The sequence below is a fragment of the Triturus cristatus genome, chromosome 4_1 (genome assembly GCF_964204655.1).
Source record: "Triturus cristatus chromosome 4_1, aTriCri1.1, whole genome shotgun sequence".
In the NCBI taxonomy this organism is placed as follows: domain Eukaryota; kingdom Metazoa; phylum Chordata; class Amphibia; order Caudata; family Salamandridae; genus Triturus; species Triturus cristatus.
In genome coordinates, this window is record NC_140585.1 from 653,032,616 (window position 1) to 653,057,472 (window position 24,857).

Here is a 24,857-nt window from a genome sequence, read left to right on the forward strand (position 1 = left end):
GGGGAAACCACACCAAGGATGCCAGATCTAACAAGTCTCTTCTGTGTTCTGGGGTTATGTTGAATCGAGAGTACCAACAAGCATCAGTGTATGCATTGCTCTATAAACATTAAATAACATTTTTTTTTTTTTTGTAAATATTTTTATTGAAATTAAGACATAAAACAGTACACATTGGCATCAGAGTTTGTAGAGTACTTGTCCAGTGCGAGTAGAAGGAAACATCCATGACATGGCGAAAGAGAGTGGGCGCCATCTGGCTTCGCAATACAGTGTTTATCACATTGCGTCGAGCAAGTACGTATCTTCTAATCGTGGTCACTTAAATCTGAGTCTGAGGTGTCTCTTGGGGGTTCACATATATTCCCTCTATAAGCATTCCACCCACCCCAGACCTGGGTCCATTTTTTGGGGCAGCCTCTGTGTATGTAGACAGTTTTTTCGACCACCATTGTGGAGTCCATATCTCGGGACCATTGGACGAGGGTTGGAGCTTGGCTAGAGCCCCACATTTGAGCTATATTGCGCTTCGCTAACATAAGCCCCAGTGTTACCCAGAGTTGTGCGATTCTGTGGAGATCAGTCGGTTCCCAGACGTTGAGGAGACACCTCCGCGGCTCCGGGAGTGTCGGGACCTTGGTCACCTGGGAGAGTGTGCGCAGAATTCCCTTCCAGTACTGGGTTATGACCGGACATTCCCACAGGGTATGTATGAGGGTGCCCTCCATCCCACACTGTCTAAGGCATAGCGGGGGAAATAACATATTTTAACTCAATGACAATGTGATTCATGGGGCATTTGAGTTACGGAATATTCACACAGTTACCTCAACTATGATGTTTGCATTTGCATTGACAATTACGATGGCACTCTCGTAGGAAAACTCCTTACCTCCCTATTAACCAGACTGTGTTTACTAATACATGACAAGGTCAAGTGACACATTTTCAGCCGTATTTATTGTCACTTGTATCCACAAAGGTAAGCCGAGATTGAATATATGGATTAGAACCAGCCATTTACTGGTGCACTGAAACATTGTCATAGCTACTTAGTAGCCTTGTGTCACCTATTGGACTTGTAGTCAATATCCTTTTGCATTCTAGGACATGTACCACATTTTCCTATTACATATGATATGCCAAGTGCTATTAGACATAAGGGGAAGACTAGCTGATGGAGTCACATGTGATGCGGACCCATTGACCGCTATGTTTTTTGCATACTTAAATATCACAAAGATGCACAAAACTTTTAAAGCCTAGCTTGATTGAATTTTAAGTATCAGTAAAGAAGAAGTTCATCTTAAAATGCCACATTATAGCTATGATGCCACCGAACCGCATTGCAATGATATTTTGGCCTCTTTCTTCTGCTTTAAAAGATGTTATACCTCCTCAAACAGTATCGACCTTCTTTCTCAAATTGTCTGAAAAAAACATGTTTATGCTGTTTGACGTGAATTTACATTTGGAGTTCCTTTGATTTTCTATGGTGGATCTCGGCCAAAGTACCCATTACACATTTTGGCACACGAGTCTATGAACCTTCGCAGCATATCTTCTGGAAAACGTTTTTTTGTTTTCCGATAATCAGTGTGTTGCTGTTGAGCTGAGAACAATGCCAGAGCATGTGTAAGTTCCTGCTTGGGTTCTAAAAAAAGCCCTCCGGATGTACCAAAGCAGAAATAAACTCCATTGATGAAATGCTAATGAAGGAATCCAAAGGTGGGATGGCTGCTTTCAGGGGAAGTGTCTTGTGCCCAGTCTCCTCGGGACACACTCTCTCAGTCTCACTGTGCACTTGAGCTCACTCATTCTCACTCTGCACCTGAGATGGTACAATAGAAACAGGAGCCTGGCTCTAGCACATGTCGGCGATGCCAGGTTTCCATCCACTGCACATCCTGCAGGAACTCCAATTTATGGTGTTTCTGTTAGTAAACGTGCTGAAGATGCATAATCCAGATGTAAGCTTACAAGGATTGTGAGCCTATCAACTTGTTATGATTGTTTCACAACACTTTTGAAGGAGAGAAGTGATCTTAATGATATCTGTAGAGTACTAACACTGTTTACAGTAGCATGAAAATGTGATTGTATATTTTTTATTAAAATATTCGTACACCTGATAAAGATGCTTATGTTCTTTGAACAGCACATGGTTATTTTCCGACAAGCTCTTTTAAAACGGTGCAACATAGATTCAGTAACATCTGTAAATGTTGTCCAACCTGTTTCCCCATGATCATGGCTGGTAATACACAGTAATCAACTCTGAGTAAGAGAGCTAAAAGCCATCTTATTCATGGCATTTCCACTGGAAACCAGGTGAATAAAGGTGCAGCAGGTTATAGCTAGGCGGACAGGCAAAGCACAGTAGTGTAAATTCGGATCTGCGTGCTTCACATTCATGTATTTTATTGAAACTGCCAAAAGTTTTCTTCATCCTTCTCTGCTGTGCGACAATGTAGTGTCTGTGTGCACATTTTTCTGAGCTGTGTTCACCACTGAGTCGTAACAGGAGTCACTATATGACATAGGGCCGAATTACAATGTCGGTCGGAGTTGCCTCTGACCGACACCGTTTCGGGGAAGGAAACGCCAAACCATAGGTCTGCGGTTCCGACATTTCCATTAGGATGAGACCGCACATGGTGCAGCCACAAAATTTCATTTTTCAATGGGAGCTTGTGTGGCAGGCTGAAAACAGCCCGCAGCACAAGCTCTCATTGAAAAATGGAAGTTTGTAAACATTCGTGCACCGTGGTGCCTGCCTTACAGTGCAGGGATGTTTAGGGAAGCACAATAGTTGCCCCCAGGCCCAAATGCGTAGGGCCAGGGGGAAAGTATGCCCTGCTAGGGGCCCCCAAAGTCAGTTCATGTCAGAAAGGCCGACATGGATAGGTTGTCGGAAAAAAAAAACATCATAATCCCGACGGACGAAATGCTGTTCTTAAGGGATTATGAGCTCTTTCCGAGTGGCCAAAGGGCTCCTTGAGCCTGTCGGAACCGTGTCAGAGTCCCCCGCTGGTTTGAACTCCGACCAGTGGTCATCATCATATGGCGGTTGGACTTTAAACCTACAGAGTCGGTAGGAAAGCCTCCAACCAGTGATCGGAGGGTGTCCGATCGACATCATAATCAGCCCCTTAGTGTGCTACCTCTAAAAAGGGTGAAAGGCGACACCTCTCATTAATCATTAGACAAAATTGGAGAAGGAGTGTATGGCTGAAAGGTCTTTTTTTAAATAATTGCTATGACGCAGCCAGCGTTCGCAACGTCATATCTCTTTTTTGTTATGCAGGTGAAGGGGGCAACATGGACAGCGAGAGGAGAGAAAGAGGGAGCAAGCAAGCATCATTTCTCCTATGTATTACTCATTTATCCCTTAGGTGCATCTCTTTTGCTTCCAATCCTTAAACCATTTGTCCGCACTTTACTGTTACGTGTCCAAGATATTACTTTTCTTAGTGTCAGTAGTGCTACCGGTTTATGTTGGATCCCTTTTTGGAGCACAATTGAAGTGTGGAAACCTGGTGGTAAATACCAAGACAAATATCCTCCAGCCATGCCATCATGTCTACATGGAGCTTGTAATGGGAAGCGTGCCATGTTTCCTCATTGACTAGCCTCTCTAGACCATTGTTGGTGTGCCTGCAAGGCAATATCACTTTGAAACATCACTAGTACAGCAGCAGTCTTAAACCACAGCAGATGACAAACAACCATTCCAATGCCGTGGCGAAGGCCTCATTTTCAATAAATGTGGTTTTGAAGCCTGAATATTGTCTGTCTTTACTGCCGTTTTTGTCTCTCAGTTACCACAAGGGGGAAGGCAGCCTGGGCTGTATACATCCACCCTCCAACCACAATGGTCCTTTTAATTCTGCCCCCAACTGTCTTTTGCCTTATGCAAGCCAGAATGTTGAGGCGAGTAGGATGAGATTAAAGGGGCACCCATGGTTGCATAGCATTGACCTGCCTGCTATTTTGCCGAATGGAAGAAAGCAGCAGAGGTAAAGGGCCTTTTGAGGTCATGGGAGGTAAATGGTTGAACGTTCCATCTAATTTTTGCAGAATAGCACAGAGCCTATGGACTATTCTTGTGACTGGCAATGTAATTGTGTTTATGTGTACTTATTGTTCCTATTCAGTATACCTTGGTGGTGGCTGTGCATTTCATTTTTTTGCTAACCTATTTTATTGATGCAAAACATTAACAATGTCATTCGCTGAAAAACTTCTATGCACCCATTTGTTTCCATGCAAAAGTACATGTTCAATCAACATTAATAGACCTCCACCCATAATGGTATAACCATTTCCCCCATATTCATTCATCCTTGCGTGGGCAGCTTCGCTCCTCATAGATAGGAGCTTTCAAGGTTGCACACCAGTCCATCCCGGTCCGCAATTCGGCAGAAAAAGTTGCGGCTGTCATTCTCTATTTACAGGCAATGTCTTTTTTGGCAACCAAAGTGACCATCCTGATGAGGTACTGTTCTCCCCATGTGTGCTCAAGGTCATCTAGAATTCCTAGTAGTGGTTCTTTGGCTGTCAGTGTAATTGTTTAACTCAGGACTCCAGATGGGGTATACGTTGCCCTTAATCAATAGTCGACAATCAGTCTGTGGCAAGGCAGCGAAAGCAGTTTAGGACAGGCATCTTTCCTGCTTGCCAGAGTTTGAGGGGGGTGAGGAAAGTGCAATGAAGGTAGTTTAGTTGGATTACTAGTACTTAGGATGACATAGCAAGTTTACAGGGAGCCATACGGGTAAATTGTCAATCTGCGCCATCTATGGGTCCAACCCAGGTATCGCACTTCCACGTCAGGGGTTGTAGGCTGCCGGTGCATTGCTGATCAAGGTACAATAGATGGAGGATACTCCACCCTGTTTCAGCTTTGCCCATCAACAAGTGGGCCACTAGTGGGCTATATTCAGGGAGTGCATCTAGACAGTTGTGGTATGTGGCCAGGGCGTGTCAAAGCTGCAAGTTTTGGGGATCTGAGATTTAGTTATGACAATTTGTGTCTGGAGATTGTAAAGCAGGCCCATGACTTTATCCATGTTCAGTAGGGATAGTTCAGCTTGGTATGTGGGGTCGGCCCAGTCGCCGGTCAGCCAACTTTTGACCAGTATCAGTACTGCCACCCCATAGTACAGTTGGATATCTGCCATCCCCATGTCTCCCTCTTACATTGATCAGCGGCAGGCGAATGTTTAGCCCGCAGGAAGGCACGGACCAAGGAGCAAAGTCTTTGAACCACCGGTCACGGATTGTGGGTGGGAATATTAAGGCAGCACGGGAGGACCATCATTTTGAACAGGGTTACCTATCCCAGTATGTTAAGCTTCAGGGCAGCCCAGTGCTGAAGGTCCAATCTCCTATGAGAGACAAGGGGTGTCCTATTGAGGCTCCAGGTCAGCTTTGGGAGTAATGAGACATGGATTCCTAAGTATTTGAAACTCAGTCGCTTCACCGTTATGGAGAATTGCAAGTGTGTGGTTGTGTTGTCACTGTGAACCAGCAAGGACTTAACAGCATTGACCTTAAGTCCTGAGGCCCCTTAGCAGAGCTTGTGGAGGCGGAGGCAATGCTGTCCCATTAGGTGTGGGTTAGCCAAGTAGAGAAGGGTGTAGTCTGCGTGTAGAGAGATTCTTTACTCTCCTTTCCTCCCACCTCCATCCTTGCAGTTGGGCGTCACACCGCACTAGGCAGCCAAGAGGTTCTATGTTGAGTTCAAACAAAATGGGGGATAGAGGGCACACCTGCTGAGTTCCCCCACCAATGGCGAAGGAGTCTTAGATAACGCCATTGATTATCACTTGGACCTCTGGCTGCAAATAGAGTAGGTCAATGTAGCTATAGATAAGAGGACCGAGGCCCATGCACATTAGAACAGGTCACAGGAAACTTCAGTCAGCAGACTCGAAGACATTTTCGAAGTAGTCAGTCAGTAGGAGAGCTCAGGGCTCCGGTATCTCCTGGGCTCGTATGAGTGCTCGTGCAACTGACTAATACAGTGCCAGGTACTTCTGTTGGGCATGAATACTCATTGATCAAGGTGGACCATACTGGATATGACACATCTGAGTCTCATGGCAATCACTTTCGCAAACATCTTTACCTTTGTGTTAATGCAGGATATGGGCCTATTAGAGGCGGAGTGCGTTAGGGGCCGTCCCTCCCTGAGAAGTACCATGATTGTGGCTATGTCGAGCTCCAAGGGGAAGTGGCTAGTCTGTGCAGCCTCCATATACAGGTTAAAGAGATGAGGGGAAAGAATGCCCCAAAACTTACAATAATATTCTAGGGGATAGCCATCCAGGCCAGTGGTCTTCCCCGACTCACATCCCTATATGGCTCTATGGATTTTCTCCATGGAGATAGGCTCGTCCAGAGCTGTGCGATACACAGAGGAGAGTTGCAGAAGTGGTATGTCTTCCAAGAGGTGTTGGATCCTTTTGCACAAGGGGCATGGGCGGGCCGTGTACAGGGCATGATAATATGCATCAAATGTCACCACAATGTCCACTGAGGCCAAGTGGAGGGCTTCCATGTGGTCAAAGACCTAGAGGATTTTCCTAGAGGTAGTGTTTCTAGTAGCGAGTCGATAAAGAAGCTTCAGTCATTTTATGTTTTTCCTTTTTTCTGTAGTTTCTAATTAGATCAAGGAGCATAATGCCACAAAAGGGTCCTGGTTATCATTTCCTCTTATAAAGAAAGTGTAACATTTTTCCAGAAAGCAGCATCAAAATTGATGTTCAAGCCTTTGTACTTTCATTTCTGGATGGTGGTAATGCTCTATTCCATGCTCTATTCTCCACACTGGCAAGCCTTAAGTGGGTTCCACACACCCTTAAGGAGATCCCACATGCAGCAGCCTTTCACATCCCAGGCCTGATGAAATATAATTACAACATCCCCATCTTGATGGACCTCCATTGGCTCCCTTTCTGCACCATCTTAAAAAACAGCTGCATCAGTTACGAAACCACCTTGAGCAGCACCCCCTTATCCTGCAGACAAGCTAACCATCTAGTGTGGTCTCCGCTCACCTATACCCCATCAGATTGCAGAGTAAAAAGTGTAAAAAGGAAAAACAAGGCAGCTGGCCTTTTCCATCTATGCACCCACAATATGTAACAACATCACTGTATCCATCAGGACTGGCCCAGTTCTGCTCCAGTTTGGGAACAGTTGAAACCTTCATAAAGAGCACTACATCACAATGCATTATTAACTGTCCGCAAACCAGCTACCTTTTCTATTACTAGTTCACTTTATTCTGGACTTTTACCATGTACAGTACGCTACTACCTTTTGGCTTGGTATCTGCTACAGAAATACTAAATACATGCATGCATACATACATACATACATACATACATACATACATACATACATACATACATACATACACAGAATAGTCTCTAATCTGAAATGCGAAATGGTATGTATCTGCAGCCCCATCTTCTCATTCCTATTGCTCCATTCCTTAAGGCTGAGATGTGGGTGAGGCAGTACCCATTTCCAGATAACATACTGATAAGAGTGTTTATGGGAAGATCAACTCCTGACATTGACAGCAGCTTTGTGGGGCATGGACTATTGTAAAAGGGTCATAGTTGAGTATCAGGGACGACTTGGAGATGTCATCAGTGATGTCATAAATAATGTCATAGAACATGTCATGAGTGACGTAATATGTGAGGTCACAATTGCGGGGCGCAAGTTATAGTTAGCTCTGCTAACTATAACTTGTGAAGTTCAATGCTTTTTTAGTTCAAAATGTTAATGTTGTCACTGACATAGTTACCTAACTATAACGTTACTTTAACCTTTGTTTATTTCAGTAAATGTTGAAGGCTTTTTTTAAAACAAAAAAAGATTTTTATCACACCTAACTATAGCGATACTTGAACCTTTCTTTTTTTTCAGTGAATTTCCAGTTTTTGTTTTAAAATAAATTATTATTTTATTACCATACGTAAAACCAACCCTACCACTACATCTGGCTTTTGACCCTGCGCATTGGGGGATTGGCCACAGGGCCTTGCCTGCACCTAGGCCCTCCAGCAAACACCCCACTGGGCCTTATGTTTTTATAAAGGGGAGGGTGCCACGTGGCCCACCTTCCTGAGCCTTATTAGGCCTATTAGGACTTGGGAACCTCATCCCCGAGGGCCTAATATTTTTTAAAGCAGAGGGGGCCAGGTGCCCCCCCTTCCCTTATTATGCCCTGCTGACCCCGTCTCCCAGGGCCTTTTTGTTTTTTACTGAGGAGGAGGGCTGCATATCCCCACTTCCTGAGCCTTTAAAAGGCCCTTGGGACCCCATCCTCTGGGGTCCTATCTCAATATCTCTTTTAAAGGGGAGGGGGCACCATGTGGTCTCTCTCCCTGAGCCTCATAAAGCCCAGGGAACCTCATCCTCCAAGGCCCTTTGTATATCCAAAGGGAGGGCGGCCAAGTGGTCCCTCGGGACCTCATTCCCCAGGAAATTTTTCCTTAAACTGCAAGGAGGACCACACAGCCACCCTTCCCAAGCATAATTTGGTCACGGGGACCCAATCCCCCAGAACCCAATGTATTAATAAAGTGGAGGGAGGCCACATTTTTTTTTTATTTCCCTATATTAGGTGTGCACTCTATTCCCCTGCTCAGATCCTGCACTGCCATCTTGGGAAGCCAGAAAAGATGTTTGTCCCCTTTTTTAAGTGCTTCAGAACACCTGAAATTGTTGACAGAAGAATTTACAGTCTCTGGCTTGAGTACAGTATTTTTCTTAAATGGATAGGTCGAGTGGTTTGTGAGGAAAGCTTACTTTTTACTCTATTGCAGTTAAAAATCAATACTAGATTTCATTGCAATACAAATATGTTAATCCTTTTCGTTTTCCAATGTTATTGTTATATTTATAACAGGTGTATGTGTATATCTGGACTAGTATTAATGGTTTTAGTTTGTTATGGCATAAGACGAAAACAAAGAATTTTACGCTGGGCCTTGTATGAGAACTTTGTTTTGCTATAAGCAGTCTGAAAATATCTATGCCTTTCGCTATGGAAATTGCAACAATTATGATGAATTTTGCAAGGAGGGGTGTTGCATGCCTGTGATTGACATCTGAACTGAAAACTGCTGTCATTCAATATAGCTTTGCTTTTATCCTAACTGGGTGACTTAGGACCTGATTTAGAGTTTGGCTGGTGGGTTACTCCATCACAAGAATTATGCCTATCCTATCCCCCTTATTACAAATGCATTTTATCCTATTGAATTTGTAATAGGGCAGCAGGATATCTGTCATGATTATGATCGAATAGCCCTCCGTCAAACTCTACATCAGGCCCCTAGGCTGTGTACGTTTTTTTAGGGGCATGATATGGTATTTTTGCAATAAAGATGGGAGCTGAAGTCCATCCATGTTCCAGGTTTCATTGTGTATAGTGTTCGAGCAAGCAGCTGAATTTAGGAATTTTATATTGTTTCGACAATTGTATCCCCTGGGTTATGCCGGCTGGGGTTAACTGTGGTTTTTCATAGTGGAATAGTTAAAGCAATGTTGACACTTGAAGGATTTCATTCAAACGGGCCATAAGCAAATGTAGTTTTAATCTTCAGGAGCTGCACCTATATGCTGCATTCTTGAAGCGATTGAAGAGTTTGTCCAAAATATATAAAGCTAAAATTGAACGAGCCAATTGATGAAACTGGGGTTTTAACCAGAGTACATTATATCAAAAGAAGGACTGAGGACTGAACACAGCAGCGAATGTTAATCTGTGTCTACTGAGACTGAAGTACATTAGGTGATGCAAGCAATTCATTTACAGTGTATTTATGGACCAAAACACTGCACTTGACAGTGTGGACAGAATCTTGCTTTAGGAAAACGCTTAGAGCCAAAGGGATTACAGAGGGTCAATTGAGTTCGCATTTTCCAAGAGTCCATTCACTGGGTGGATGAGGGTGGGGAATGGGGGTTGGATCTTGGCTTTTGGGTAACATGTGGGGTTTTTCAAGGATGTGTCATTGTACCAGTTCTTTACAACTTGCATATCAATTATCCCAAAAATGTACTACCCAGAACAAAAGCTGATACATCTCACATGCGGGTAAAACAGTCTCTGTCCCCTTCTGTTGCCTTATAATATTTTATTGATGCCCATGCTGAGTTTGGCATGAATAAAACTGTGAATTAAAGTAGATACATTTATAGATGCCCCTAGAACTACTACGTCACCAAAATGTGTTGCTATTAATCTAAATCCTGTGTATTTCAGATTTATAAATTGGCAAGAGCGCTGAAACAGAAAAAAGGAGCAATAACTATGCAAAGGGTATATCCCTGCCTGCAAAGTGTATGAGTACCAATCCCAGGAGAAAAGGCTAGGGCTTCCACATTGATATTTTTGCTATCCTTACTGGAAAACTTCAGTGCTGCATTACATCAGAATCCTTAAGTATACCATTTACCAAACAGCATCAGTTCGGACAACCTTACAAAGCACCTTACTTGTAAAAGGTCATATGAAATTAGTTGGAACATTTTGTGAGATAAATAGAAAGTTATGCAAGTGCATCATCTATTGTTTTTTCAAGATGACTTCCAACACTAATAATAAAAGGAACTTATTAATTGTAACGTCTCAATAATTGAATGCTGGAGAATTTTTAATTTCTCAAGTTGCTAATGTTAATTTCAGTCTCCCAGTCAAAGCAAATAACGTCTGGCTAATATTCATATATGGTAATTATATGCCAGCTCCATGGATGATTTGAATAATGCTTTTGAGGTGCAACATCACCTTTGGGTGAATTGTGAATTTCTCCAAGTGACTAGTGATTATTTGGCTTACATAAAATGTATATGGTGTACATTGCTTATTTTGGCTAAAGCTCTCAATCGGCTGAAAACAGAAATCGGTTCATTTGAAATTCAGTCACAGATGGAAAAGAACTCTGTAATTTATTAGTTGCAAAATTACTATTACGTTGGTACTTAGAACTGATTGCAAAACACCCACATATCCCTCCAGAACACTCAGTTGTTCTGATTGTACATTCTACCTAAAATGAATAGGAACAAATGGCGTGCTGGCTGAATAACGCCCTATCCATTTAACTTTCAAGTTGATATCACAATGAATTAGATTTTAGTACAACAAATATGTGTAAAATTATTCCTGCACTTTATCCCAGTCTAATTGCTTAACTAGTAAATATTAAACTTGACTATCGGAACACCCTTATCTGGGAATTGCCAAAGTTAAACTAACACTCCTTCAGAAAGCGCAAAATATGGAGGTTTTGTGGAAGTTGGTAAAAAACAGAAGTCTGTGTTCTTTATATCTCCTGACCTCATCATGGGGTATCGGTTGTCACATATATAGCTGTTACTATCTTATCTAGGGTGAAGGTGGTGTGTGAATAAAGGGTATAACACGTCAGATCAGTAGTTTGTTTATTTAGATAGTGACAACATGTTTATATGGTCTAACAAATAGAGCTGCAGTTATTTTTTATGTTCATAGGAGGAAGCACTTGACATGATCGACTCATCCAAGAGGAGGTTATTGTCCACCCTTCAGAAAAAGACAAGGGTAGTAGGAGTCTTTCGGATATAATTTTAACATGGTCCCGATTGCATACTAGGGGTCTGCTCGTCTAAACAATGCCCATAAATAATCAGCATTTACTACTGAGATTGGCTAGTACTCACTTTTAGCCGCACCCTGTTTATTAGTGCAGTGTATGTGAAAATACCCTTGTTCTCCACAGTACTTAGGTGGGCATTTGTATACCTGTATTCCACCATTCCCTCAAATTTGACATTCAGTCACAGTTCTTTCTCACGACCGTGGAGATTAGGGCTGACCGCCTTTCTCCTGGTAGTTCATAATCAGCTGGTGCTCAGGCTCTGGTCTCCTTCTTCCTCCTTTCTGTTGCTCTCACTTCACCCTCTCTCCCTTCCTGTGGTCTTCTCTGGATTCTCCCAATCTCCTCCTCCCACAACAGCTCACTGTGGACGCACCTTGACTCTTCTTCACTCTCTCCTCGCTCTTCTCTAGTCTCAATGTCACTGTTCTCATCACAACTCCTCTCTCTCGTCCTCCACACTCCTCTGCTCTCACTCTGTTCTTCTTAATCCTGCCATGCACTCTTTTCTTGCCTTGAATGCTACAACTGCTTTGTGGTTTTGGTTTTTAATCACTTTTAGGCTGGATATCTATTCAGACACCTCTGTCCATTGTTGCCTGCAGTCTGGTGCTTTTCTTGGATGTGGCATGAGTCTGCAAGAGGTTTTTGATTTTTACAAAGTAGCAGCTGGGCTAACAATAACACTTTGGAGACCAGTAGCAATGGGGCACAGGCTGACAGCTGCCGCTGTGTCACTGTGAGTAGGTCTTCCTCCTCGATAAGAAGTGTGTTTTTTATCATCTGAATTCGACATCCTCTTGACTGTGCAAGGAATAACCATAGCCTCGTGTTATTCTTCAGTTTCAGGAGTAGATGCAAAGTTTGTGATTTGACCGTCTGATTCTCTGTTGTTCTCCCTAGGAATGATCCTATTCATGTAGTTTGCCTGTCAGGTTGTCAGAATGTGGATTATCAGACAATCCGTTTTGTTGACATTTATTTTCTACCCTGAAACTACTCCAAAGATTTCACGCTGTTGATTCTTGCTTCTCAGTACCAACCACTTCAATCCTTACCATATCTTTATCACTATATATTAGTTTCATCAACCGTTCTTTGCCAATGCCAATAACTTGGCCAGGGTGGGGCTTCTTGCAGGATGGCCTGTATAAACATGAACGGGTTGAGTAGTGTAAAATACATTGCACACAAACTTATTTATAGCCTGCATTTAAATACATTAATACACTAAGCTGCACACAAACGTGTTGATTGGCTGCATTTCAGATATTCCAACAGTATATAAGCCATTAAGGAAAAGGACTGAAGCTGTATGCTCTGTATAACTCATACTAAGCATTCACTATATGTTCGCTATCTTCTCCTTTGTGTTTTCATTGGAGACATGACGCAACCGTCACTTGTTTTTGTCCCTCTATATTTGGACCTAAACTGTAGACAGTATTTTTGAATAATTTTGATACTTTGCTTGTTTCTTTTTCTATTGAGGCTAGACAGAATATTTCCATACATTGATTCCACACAATTATTTTTCTTCTAATTTGTATTCATTTCTTAAATGAGATTCAGGTGAACCACTGCTTTTATATATAATCATACACCCAGGTTCCCAGGGGCGTACTTGTTGCTCCAGTCTGTTGTTACACAATAATTAACCTGGCTAGCATTTATGGCATCTGCTGGTAAATAAGGGTCCCATGATCACTGTATCCACGACTCAAGCTGCACCTCATTGATGAGGCCCAAGTGAGCTGGTGTTGCATGCATTTCTGTATGGGGGTTTCCAACTGGCAGTTTGGGCAGTACTGCTCTTATTAAAAAGGACCAAGATTCATTTGCGCATGACTGGTCTCTTGAGTGTGGCGTGATTCTGAGTGATCACTGGTGGCTGAGATTAATTCAAGCATTCCTTTCATCACTTTGTTGTTGGCTGGTGTATCTCTGCCATTATCGCCCTTATACCATAGACGGTGGTCTGATGCTGCGTCTGACTGCTGCGGGATGCTGAACGTGGGGCTTCCCATGGCCGCAGACCCCTGCTGACTGCTCTGTTTATTTGAGCGGCCGTGCGGCCTGGCGTGGCCTCAGAGGCCCTGCGGCGACAGGGGCCATGGGTGAGCCTGAGGCAATGATCACCCGGTCCTGCCAGTATCACTGGCCACCCTGCATTACCCCGTTTTGTCCTGAGGTGTATTCTGGAGTGGGGTTGTGACTCTCATGGCCCACCAACGCAGCCTTCCCCACGGCGGCAGGCCTTCACCTGCAGTGCACTGCAGCCCTGGCCCTCCTACTTTCTTGCTAGGCTTTCTGGTGAGTACCTGCTCCTGGGGGGGGTGCTGCCTCACCTTGCTGCCTCCTATCATCAACCAACCTGCCATCAGCAAAGCCTGAGCCATCTGGGGTTCTGTCCCTTTCATTGCGTTTCCATCCGTGGCATGTTCTGGTTCCCGGGCGGTGGCTGGGGGCTGCTGGCGGTGCCCCTGGGCAGGGAACCCCTCCTCCTTTCTCACATGCTGAACAATGCAAATATATCACCTGCCCTTTGCTGCCAGCTGTGAGGCACTGAGCTTCAGTCACTACCGCTTGAGCATATGTGGGGCCCATGGCAGTGTACTCTTTGCCCCAACAGAATTGTGGTTGCTGTGGAGGTACTGGGCCTCATCCACTGTGACACCTCCACATCCTTTCTTGCACTGCCATCTGCTTTTTTCCTCTGTGTGAGGACTTGTTGCTTCTTGTAGCCTTAGGCCCATACTACTGCTACCCAGTGGTCCAGACCCTGACCACCCTCAAATGGCCCCTTCTGATGGTCTCTCCTTGTTTCCTGCATTGCCCTAGCCTGGTATCTCACTCTGCTCCTGCTTGGCTGTATATATATTGAACTGAGGATCAGGTTGGACGGACACTACTGGGGATCATCACTTGTGTTGTGTTACTTCTGCTGACAGGCTCCACAACCTAATCCCACCCAGTTTTTATAATGTCTTAGTTCTGGGCCTCACTGACCCTAAGCAGCGAAACTGTTGTTCGACCAGGTGAAACCAGCGAGGCGTCAAAGCTCTCACATGGACATGGATGAGCCCCTGGACCAGGAGTCCCGCTCCGACATCGCCGGCTTCACATCCACCATCATGGCTGATCTCAAGGCCGGGTTTCGTGCAATGGACGCTTGCTTCGGAACACTAGCTGAAATGATGATTTCCAGGCAAGGTCCCACAGGGAATAACGTCCACTTCTCTGGCATAGCAGAAACTATGAACAGTGGGCCCCCCAACATATTCGTCAAGCAACTCCTCACAGCCCTCTTTCACCACAATAACTTCTTTTCCACTTTCACAGTGGAGCGCGGTCATTGCTTCCTTGGCCCTTTTTAAAAAAACTTTTTTTTAGTTTTATATAGCGCAAACTCGACCCAAAGAGTTCAGGTATCAGAATGCTTTACATGAGCACCAGTTTCATTACAGATGGACACATTAATTTTTCTTAGGCACAGGGAGATTAAGTGTTTTGCCCAGAATCACAGGATGTTGAGCGTCCCTGCCGTAATTTCACCACCTGTGCGACCCCTGACATGACTGCTCATAGCTCTCTTCCTGAACTATAGGGACACCTCTCTATGCCTAGCCCCGGAACAAGTCCCCCTGCAAACCAGGGTGCATCCATTTCACTCTGGGCTTCACCGTCACAGTCCAAGAGGCCCATCGGAAATTCAGTGATTCTAAGAACTCTTTCTAGAAGCTGGGCCTTAAATATGCAATGCTTTACTCCACTCACCTTCGACATTCCTGCAGAGGTGACCGACTTTTGAAACAATTTGCCTCTAAGTAATCCTCACCAAGGCTGAACACATCAGAACATACTGGCTCATATGTTCCTGCTCATCAGTCCCCTCAGGGCTTGGCCGTAGTTTGCGGCCCCTTTTCTGGCTGTAGACTACCTCTACACTTCTCCCTCAGAAATACCTAAGACACTGTGCTTTGGTCATCATCGCCTTCACATTCCTTCAGCTTAAACATGCTATATATATGCGGTTGATTCTTCTTGTATATTTCAGGTATCCCTCCAACAGATAGGCCACACCAAGCCAAGATGTTGCCTTTCACCTATGGTGTGTACCAAGTTATCCTAATTGGGATTGTTTAACTCTTTGTTTCTGTTTTTTGCGATTCATTGGATGTTTTTCTATCTGGTGTGGGTGGGGGTTGGGGGCTAGGTGGATTTCTCTTCTGTTTTCTCTTTGTTCTCCATTGCACATCAGGTACACTATGTGCACACTCATGTCATGACGCTATTTCCTTCACTTCGCCTTCTTTATGCCAACTCATGCACATCTGGGGAAGGTGGTAGACATTACCTTCCTCACCTGGAACATCCATTGTATCAATAATCCTCTCAACGGCAGACAAAGTCCTCTCATATCTGTCCCGCTGTTGTGTAGTTCCTACTAATCCATAGGATCTACGCATTGTTTGGACAACATAAACTAAGGGCTTGGTGTCAAGACTGTTTCCGGACACCCTCGCAGGATATGTCTAGGCCTATAGACCATCTAGCTCACAGTGCCACTGTAAGCTCCCCTAACCTACCAGGGAGCGAACAGTTTCTGGCAACCACTGAACATGACAACCCTGATTCCTCAGGACTTCTAGAAACAGTACAGAACCTTTCGCTCAGTCACTCATGCTCACTTTTTCTCTGATCATTATACAGAGAACACACAGTGGGATGTTTTCAATAATATTTATTAAACCAACATTATTCTTGCAATTATTAGGAGACAGAAACAAATAAAGGAGATTACAAGCACCTAAAGAGTACCATGGTGCTGAAGCAATGGATATATGCTGGCATATATGCAGGCATATATACAAAATGGTAATCTAATGCATTCCTTTAATGCAAACCCTACTACAAGTGTACCTAGAGTGTGTGTAGCTGTATAGCCAAGCATCCCCCATGGGGCTATCCAACCCTATTACCTGATGGGAAAGAGTGAAGGACCCCGTCTTGGTCTTGAATTTCAGACCGGTGGATGGTGATTTCTCAGCATTCAGGGACCTTCTGTGTCAGCAGAAGTGCCTCCTTTGCCAATTTATCAGGAGGCCTATTATTTATAATGAAAAGCAGCCTTCGCGATGTGTGCGCTGGATTAGTGATGTTATGGATATGTGGATAGCGCTGTCTTCCCGTAGATGAAGATGGGACGACTTTTGCCCTAGTGCATAGAGAGACCTAGTGCAAAAAGAAATATTGATGAACAGAATGTAGAACATTGTCATACATTCACCCCAGTACAGAGATCTGGGCCTAAATCCATCGTTTTTTTGCTCACCATACCATTCCAGTTTGGACCCAGCCATATGCAAATCAGTCTTGACCCTGTGCCCAATAGGAACAATCCAGCCCGAACTGCCAGGCCAGGTCCTCCCTGGACTGGAAACAAGCATCCTTGGACCAGTTTCGGGGTTTCACACCTCTTCAGCCAGGATAGCCAGATTCCAGTGGCATGGAGAGCACGGGACTCACGTCTGAGCATACCCGTCCCACTCGGGGTGACAAATGCAAAAAGAACTATTGATGGACAGACTGCAGAACAATGTCATACATTCACCCCAGTACAGAGATCTGGGCCTAAATCCATCGTTTTTTTGCTCACCATGCCATTCCAGTTTGGACCCAGCCATATGCAAATCAGTCTTGACCCTGTGCCAGAGAGACCTAGTACATGATGTTCAGGGCATTGTGACAATGTTGTGCGAAGCTGGATGTATAAACAAAGGAGTTTCAAAGAAACTAATCCAACAATGTTGTGCATGCAAATGTGTGCAAAAGGTCACTGCGGAGACACTATTACCTTGACAATGTAAGAAATAATCTGCCTGGCTACATGGGCCTAACTGGGGACTGTAACACTGCCAAGTGGCTTTCTTCAGGAAACACATCTTCCACCTAGTGATACAATACTTCTCCTGGTACAGCCCATATTCCCATGGAGTTTGCACCCTCAAACATAAAAGCATTCCCTTCTCACTCCACAAGAGCCACTCGAAACTGAATGGCAGCTATTTGATTTTACAAGGCAACCTTGCCGATAAACCAGTTCTATTAGTTAACATATACGCCCCAAACACCAATGCTGCAGATTTTTTCCAGGAGCTTTATGCCCATATGAGGCATGCAGACACTGACCTTGTCATTCTGGGTGGAGAATTTAACATTGTGCAACAGCCTAACATTGACTCCACCAGTACCCAGCCTATTAGTAAGCCCTGATGGTGGGAAGTACTCCAACACATTGCTGACATGTTCACCCTACAGAACATCTGGTGCGTTCCACAACTGTTTACTCCTTCTACTCTGCCCCCATGAAATCTGGACGCGGCTAGACTATTGGATTTTCTTCACTAAAGCCCCGCTCTGGACCACAGAGTTCAAACCCCTACCACAAACCCTATCAGATCATAGCCCTGTATTCCTGACCCTATAAATCCTCTATGAATGCAGGGCAAAACGTACCTGAAGATTTAATGGCGATGCTCTACACAAACCAGTTTTCTGCATCGAACTCCATGATTTCATCGTTAAATACTTTGCTTTGAACTCTGGCTCGGTCTCGACACAGGTAGTTCTCTGGAAGGCCTTTAAACCATAGATGCGCGGAGTATGCATATCTAAGTAAGTGGGTATACTGTGCGATATCAGCTCCCAACTACACCGCATTGAAACTGACCTACGCAACATAGACCTAGCCGCCTCTCCAGTTGGCGACACCCAGCTGCACCAAAGCTGTTTTACTGATTGAATTTCGAGAAGTAGCTGATAGAGAACTCACATATCTGGGGAAACACGCTAGGGCCCAACGCTATGGTGAAGGGGAGCACCCGGGCCGCACTTTGGCTCACCTACTCCACCCCAGTTGCCTTGGTGGCTATTGCACTGAGTTGCGCAAATCCTCTGGGTCACCCATCTCTAGTGGCGAGGATATCCTTGTGAGCTTCAACACTATTATGAAAGCCTTTATATATCTGGCATGCCCTACGAAGCACCGGAATATCTCACCATACCTAGCGGAAATAGCAATGGTGTGGCTTACTGATGGCAAACGACGATTCCTTAGCAAACTAATATCATGCAAAGAAGTCACCCAGGCAATCAATGCTTTGAATGGGTCCACAGCCCCCAGCCTTGATGGACTAATGGGAAATTACTATAAAGCTTTCAAACAACAACTCGCCCCAGACCTTTTAGCGATGTACACTGAATCTTTGGACGCTGGTGTAGCTGGTGTACTGCCACCCACGTTCGGCAAAGCAGTGCTCATGCGTCTTCTGAAGCCTGGTAGAGAGCCCAACTTGTGAACCTCCTACCGCCACCTCTCCCGCCTCAATCTGTACAATAAGATTTTAGCCAAGATCCTTGCCACTAGATTGTCCCTACTGATGGAGCACATTATATCCTCTGTTCAGTCCGGCATAGGTCCACTTCCCTCAACTTACAGACCATCTTCATGGTGCTAAACTGGACGCGCCCCACAACAGCCGTTATAGTAGTCCTATTGGATGCCGAGAGGGTGTTTAACTCCTAGGAATGCCCTTCTTGCAGGCAACTCTGATCAAGCTGGAACTCACCACCAGGTTCATCTCCCTGGTCATATTCTTATATTCTTCTCCATTGGCACTCCTGCAAGTCAACATTTCCCTTACGGATGCTTTCCATATCACAAGGGGGACCAGGCAGGGCTGTCCCCTATCTCCCCTCCTCTTTATCATTGCAATGGATCCTTTAGTCCGTCAGATTCAGTAATGTCATGTGTACCAAGGTCTCCTCCTCATGTCCCAACATGCAGGTGACATCTTGTTGTTTGTTCATCATCCCTCAAATAACCTTCCTCCTCTTATTCAGGAAATAATGTGCTATGGCAAACTTTCTGGGCTCCAGATTAACTGGTCAAATTCTGAACTTTTCCCTCTTATAGACATCTGCCGCCCAGTCTCCGCGGACTATCCCCTAACTGTGGCTGCGGATAGCATCAAATATCTTGGTATCCATCTCCATCGTGAGAGGAACTAGATAATGCAGCTCAACTATGGTCCCAATGTTGATGCTCTTACAACTCTAGTAGTCAATTGAATTAAACTCCCCCATCCAAGGCAGAGTAAGTAGCTACAATGAAAGTGGTGGTCCTCCCGCATTTCTTGTATCTTTTCTTGAATATCCCTATACAACTCACACAGAATGTTTTCACCACCCTATGCGGTCTCCCAATGCGTCTTATATGGGCTCGGCACCGCCCAGCATTCGTTGGAATACTCTAACCCTTCCTTATGATTGTGGCGGTTTCAGAGTCCCAGACATCCATCTCTACTATTTTGCAGCCCAGTGCCATTACACACATTATTGGTACCTCCCAGATGCCCACATCCCTTATGTAAAACCCAAGAGGGACCAGCTGGGGGACCTTCCTCACTTCTCTATTCTGCCAAAAGGCCTCCCATTCTACTCCACAGAAGTCCAAACCATCTGCACAACATGCTAGGGCTGGTGGAAACTCCGTCCGGTATTGGGCGGAGGCCCCATCTATTCTCCTGCCCTTCTGTATAACTGACAACCCCTTGTTATCACTAACATGTAAAAAGCTGGTACAACACACTCTCCAATGTCATGATCTCCCCACCATGGGTGATATTTTCCCTGATGGCCATGTACTGATACATGCAGATGATCGTCACATTCAGAACGCCTCCTACATGGATCATTTTGTACTTCAATGACTACATAACACCCTGCACTTTTTTATGCCTTTCTATCCCCTGGCCCTGGATAACTTCTCCCTGCTGAAACTTGTCATTTCAGACACTGACGGAGACCAGTTGGTCTCCAGAATATACCAACTCTGCACTGCCATGAAACCTGACACCACAGCTCAAGTCAGAGAGGCATGAGGTGCAGGCCTGGGCTCCCCACTCTCAGACTAAGTGTGGGCCTACTATTGTACACAGACCCAGCGTATCTCGATCCACCACAGGCATAAACTGCTGCATTTTCTGACATTGTAAAATTCAACCCTACTCGATCTGATCGGTGCCCCAAGTGTTCAGCCGGAATGCAGATCTTGCACACCTGACATGGACATGCCCGCAGATTGCCCTTTACTGGACATCCATCTTTTCTCACATCTCAGCCATGACCGAAGTAGCGTTTGCTCCTTACCACCTCATAGATCTCCTAAACTACACCGGCGATATTGCTTAGTCCGCTCGTCTGCTTGTGTCAACGGAACTTCTGCTTCCTAAGTGCGAGACCATGATGCATTGGTGTAGTGGTCGGGTCCCCACTGCCGCAGCATGGTTCAAAAGTATGACACATTGCGATGGCGTCAGCAGGGACTTTGCACAGCTACAGCCACCTACATGCCGCCTGTGCTTATTGATGTTATAATGTTTTTGAAATGGCTCTTCATGTATGTAAAACTCAATAAATACATTTAAAAAAAATAAATGTAAAATGTTTAGAGATAGATTGCTCCATTTTTTTTTTTTTTTTGAAAACCTTTATTAACCACAGGTGTATCAGTTGGCAATGTACAGTCCTGCGCCAGAGCATCAGGTCGGCAATGTTTGAATATACACAGTCAGATGATGAGACACAGCCATTTAGCCGACAACCCGGAGGTCCGGCGGCGGAGGTCAGCTGAACATATGTAGAGGAATTGGGTGTGTACATTGCGTATAAGCGAGTCAATGGTGCTTTTCTGCTTTTTGTCGCGTCGCTTCTCCTCTAAAGCGCATTGTCTGCGAGTGAGGGGGGCGCTGTGTACCAGCCCGCAGCGCAGCGTCGTCAACCAGCCCCTAGGCTCATAGGAGGAAGTGCGCTGGGCGCCGGGTTGTCCGTCAGGTGCCCTGATTTGCGGGCATCGGAGTCCCGGTGGCCCGTGCGTGGCGTGGGCTGGAGCGCGGCAAGGAGGTTGCAGCATAGCTCGCAAGGATGCGCGTGGCGACCGTCGCTGTGTTAGAACACGGGATCTGCCAGGGAGCTGGGCCAGTCGCCGAACTGCTCCCCGGGTGCGTAACATAAACGTAGGGGTCAGGGCCAGGGTCGAAAACTCGGGCGGGGGCTAGAATAAGAGGGGTGGGGGGGGGGGGGAAGTGGAGATCTGCCTGCAGCAGTGTGAAAGGAGATAGGAGCTGCCCAGCGGGGCGAAACCGGGCCGTGTGGGAGGCGCGTCGAGTGGCTGGTCGCGAGGGGGGGGGGAAGAAGAGGGGGGGGGAGAGGGAGGGGGCCAGGGGGCCATCGGAGGGGAGGGCCTAGGGTCCGCAGCGCTTTGTGTTCGCAGTCTAGGACTGCCCGCTCGCGTGAGGGAGGTGGTCCTCCGCGTCTAGTGTTGGGCATCTGTGCGGGGCGGAAAGATTCTGGCTCCTTGGGTGTGCCCGTGACCCAGTAGTGTGTGCGCCCTCTCGAGCAGCAGCGGCAGTAAGGCCCGCGTGCGCGCCATAGCACAGAGCAGGGGATATCTAACAGTAGCAGCCTGCCGCGCAGTATGCGAGGTACGCCAGGGGAATATGCAGGCAGAGGGGGCCGGGAGCTATCCCCGTCAGGGTCTCAAAGATGTCTCCATCTAGCTAGTAGTGTGTCGATGTCCACCCAGTGTTCAGGTTATCCCTCGGGTTCGGCAGGCCGTCTGAAAGGTGGCAAGGAGGCCATCCCAAAGGTGGGCGATGGGGAACTGCCTGAGTCCTGCAGTTTCCTCACGTAGGAGCACTGCACTTTCCGCTTGCGCCCAGTTTACGAAGGAGGCCCTCCAGTGCCTGATGTGCGGGGGGGTCGTCGCCTTCCAATGCTTGGTGAGCAAGCGTTTGGCCGTTACAAGCCCCATGTCCCAGAAGCGCGCCTGCACCTTATTCGCTTTCGTGCGCTTGTATAGGCCTAAGATACATGCCTCCCACGTGCGCGGCAGCCGTCCATCCGCACCGCGCTCTATCAGTGACAGCACGTCGCCCCAGTATGCCTGCACGCCAGCGCAATGCCAGAGCATATGTAAAAGGTCCGCTCCTGGTGACGAGCACCGTGGGCAGGCGGCGTCCGTCCGCGAGAAATATCTATTGATCTTCTCAGGGGTGAGATATGCTCGCTGTAGTATGTAATATTGTATGAGTTTGAAGCGGGGGTTGCGTGGAACATTGGCCGGGCTGGCCAGTATCATCGCCCATTCTTTGTCTGTCCAGTCTCTGCCCCTGTCCGTCGCCCAGTGCTCCCTCAGCATCAAGGTGGACAGTCGCGAATGCGCTAGGAGCGCCTGCACCAGCCAGTGTATGACATGTGCGCCATTTCCCATGATATGCAGATATTGGATGAATGTATGTGCCGGCAGCTCCGTCGCCATGTCGCCCCAAGAAGCCGAGAGCGTCTGCATGAGGGAGGCGTGCAGGAGGAACTGTCCTGCCGGGAGCGTCGTACCTTCGGCCAGAGCGGCGAACGTCAGCAAGTCGCCGTCCTCATACAGGTCACCTAGCGTATCTACTCCTGCCTGTTCCCATCCTGTCAAGTGGGCCTCCGTGAGGGGTCCCGTCGGGCCAGGCATGCCCAATAGTGGTAACTCTGGAGCGTACGGTGTAGTCGCGCGTGTGAGGCGGAGGCACCTCTGGAAACACCTGCGCGCCACTGCCAGGTAAACCTGGGAGGGGCAGGGCGCACGAGTCAGCGGATGGAACAGTGTGTGGACTTGCGTCCGTGTCCAGGCAGCCGTATGCGAGGCAGTGTCCTCTAGTTGCTTGCCGCTCAGCCACCCCGCCACCCATTGCATCTGTGCCGCTAGATAATATAGCTCCATATTGGGGACCGCTAGGCCCCCAGCGTCTGTGGGCATGTACAATTTGGCCAGCGCTACACGCGGCCTCCCCTTGTTCCAGATGAGGTTGCGCAGCAATATCTCCAGGTCGCGGAATAATTTGGCGGGTACATACAAGGGTAGGTTTGCAAAATAGTACAGTAGGCGGGGCAGCACTATCATTTTAGTCAGTGCCACCCTACTAGGCACGCTGAGGGGCAGGGTGTTCCAGTAGCTCACCTGTGTACGCACAGATGTGATCGCTCTGAGGAGATTCCCGTCTAGGACGTCCGCCGGGGCTCTGTAGATCCGAATCCAGAGGTAGCGGAAAGTGGTGGGGTACCACCGCAGCCTGTCCCCTCCCAGTCGGACGTCGCACTCAGGTGTCTCCGGGCCAAAGGGGTAGGCTCCCGACTTGGCCCAGTTAACCCTCAGGCCCGATATTGCCTCGAAGGTGCGGAATACGTCAGCGAGGGAGGCAGGGATGGCGGTCACGTCTCTGACGTATAGTAGCAGGTCATCCGCATATAGGGACACCGTGTGCAAGCCATCCGTCAATGGGATTCCCCATTCCAGTCCGTGTGTCCTAAGTGTCGCAGCCAGGGGCTCCATTGCCAGTGCAATCAGCAACGGCGACAACGGGCAGCCCTGGCGGGTGCCCCTGCGGACCCGGATGGCGTCCGAGAGGATGCGGCCCGTGCGGACCCGGACGGTCGGCTCACTGTAGAGCAGGGCGATCATGGCGTTGTAGCCCCCCCCAGCCGGTATTTCTCTGTTACTGCTCTCAGGTACGGCCACTCAACGGAGTCGAAGGCTTTCTCCAAGTCCAGTATCAGGCATCCCGCCCTTGGCCACTGCTGCGTGGCGTATTCCTGTACCCGGAAGAGCCTGCGGATGTTGTAGGAGGTATGGCGTGTGGGGACGAATCCATTTTGGTCCCGATGCACAAGAGCTGGTACATGAGGGGCCAGCCTCCTGGCCAACGCAGAAGCAAGGATTTTATAGTCTGTGTTTAGCAGAGCCAATGGGCAGTAGGAGCCTACTCGCGTGCCGTCCCTGCCTGGCTTAAGTATAGAGACCAGCGTGGCTTCATTCAGCGTCGGGGGCAGGGCAGCTCCCTCCGCCGCCGCCGCATACATTCACAGGAGCTCCGGGATTAGGATGTCCGAGCCAGCCTCGTAGAATTCAGCCGGTAGCCCGTCTGGGCCCGGTGTTTTCCCGTTAGAGAGCTGAAAGATGGCCTCTCTAAGCTCGTCCGCCTCCAGCGGAGCGCCGAGTTCATCTTGTTGAACAATAGTTAATTGCGGCATCGGCAGAGGGGAGAGATAGTCTGTGATAGCAGTGTAAGGGACCGCGAGTCG

General features: G+C 46.9%; 1 protein-coding gene across 3 annotated transcripts in view; it reads left to right on the forward strand.

The window, feature by feature from the left end:
* Window positions 1–24,857, forward strand: part of ADAMTS20 (ADAM metallopeptidase with thrombospondin type 1 motif 20) — a 1,386,529-nt gene that overhangs the window by 358,488 nt on the left and 1,003,184 nt on the right. The window lies entirely within an intron of this gene.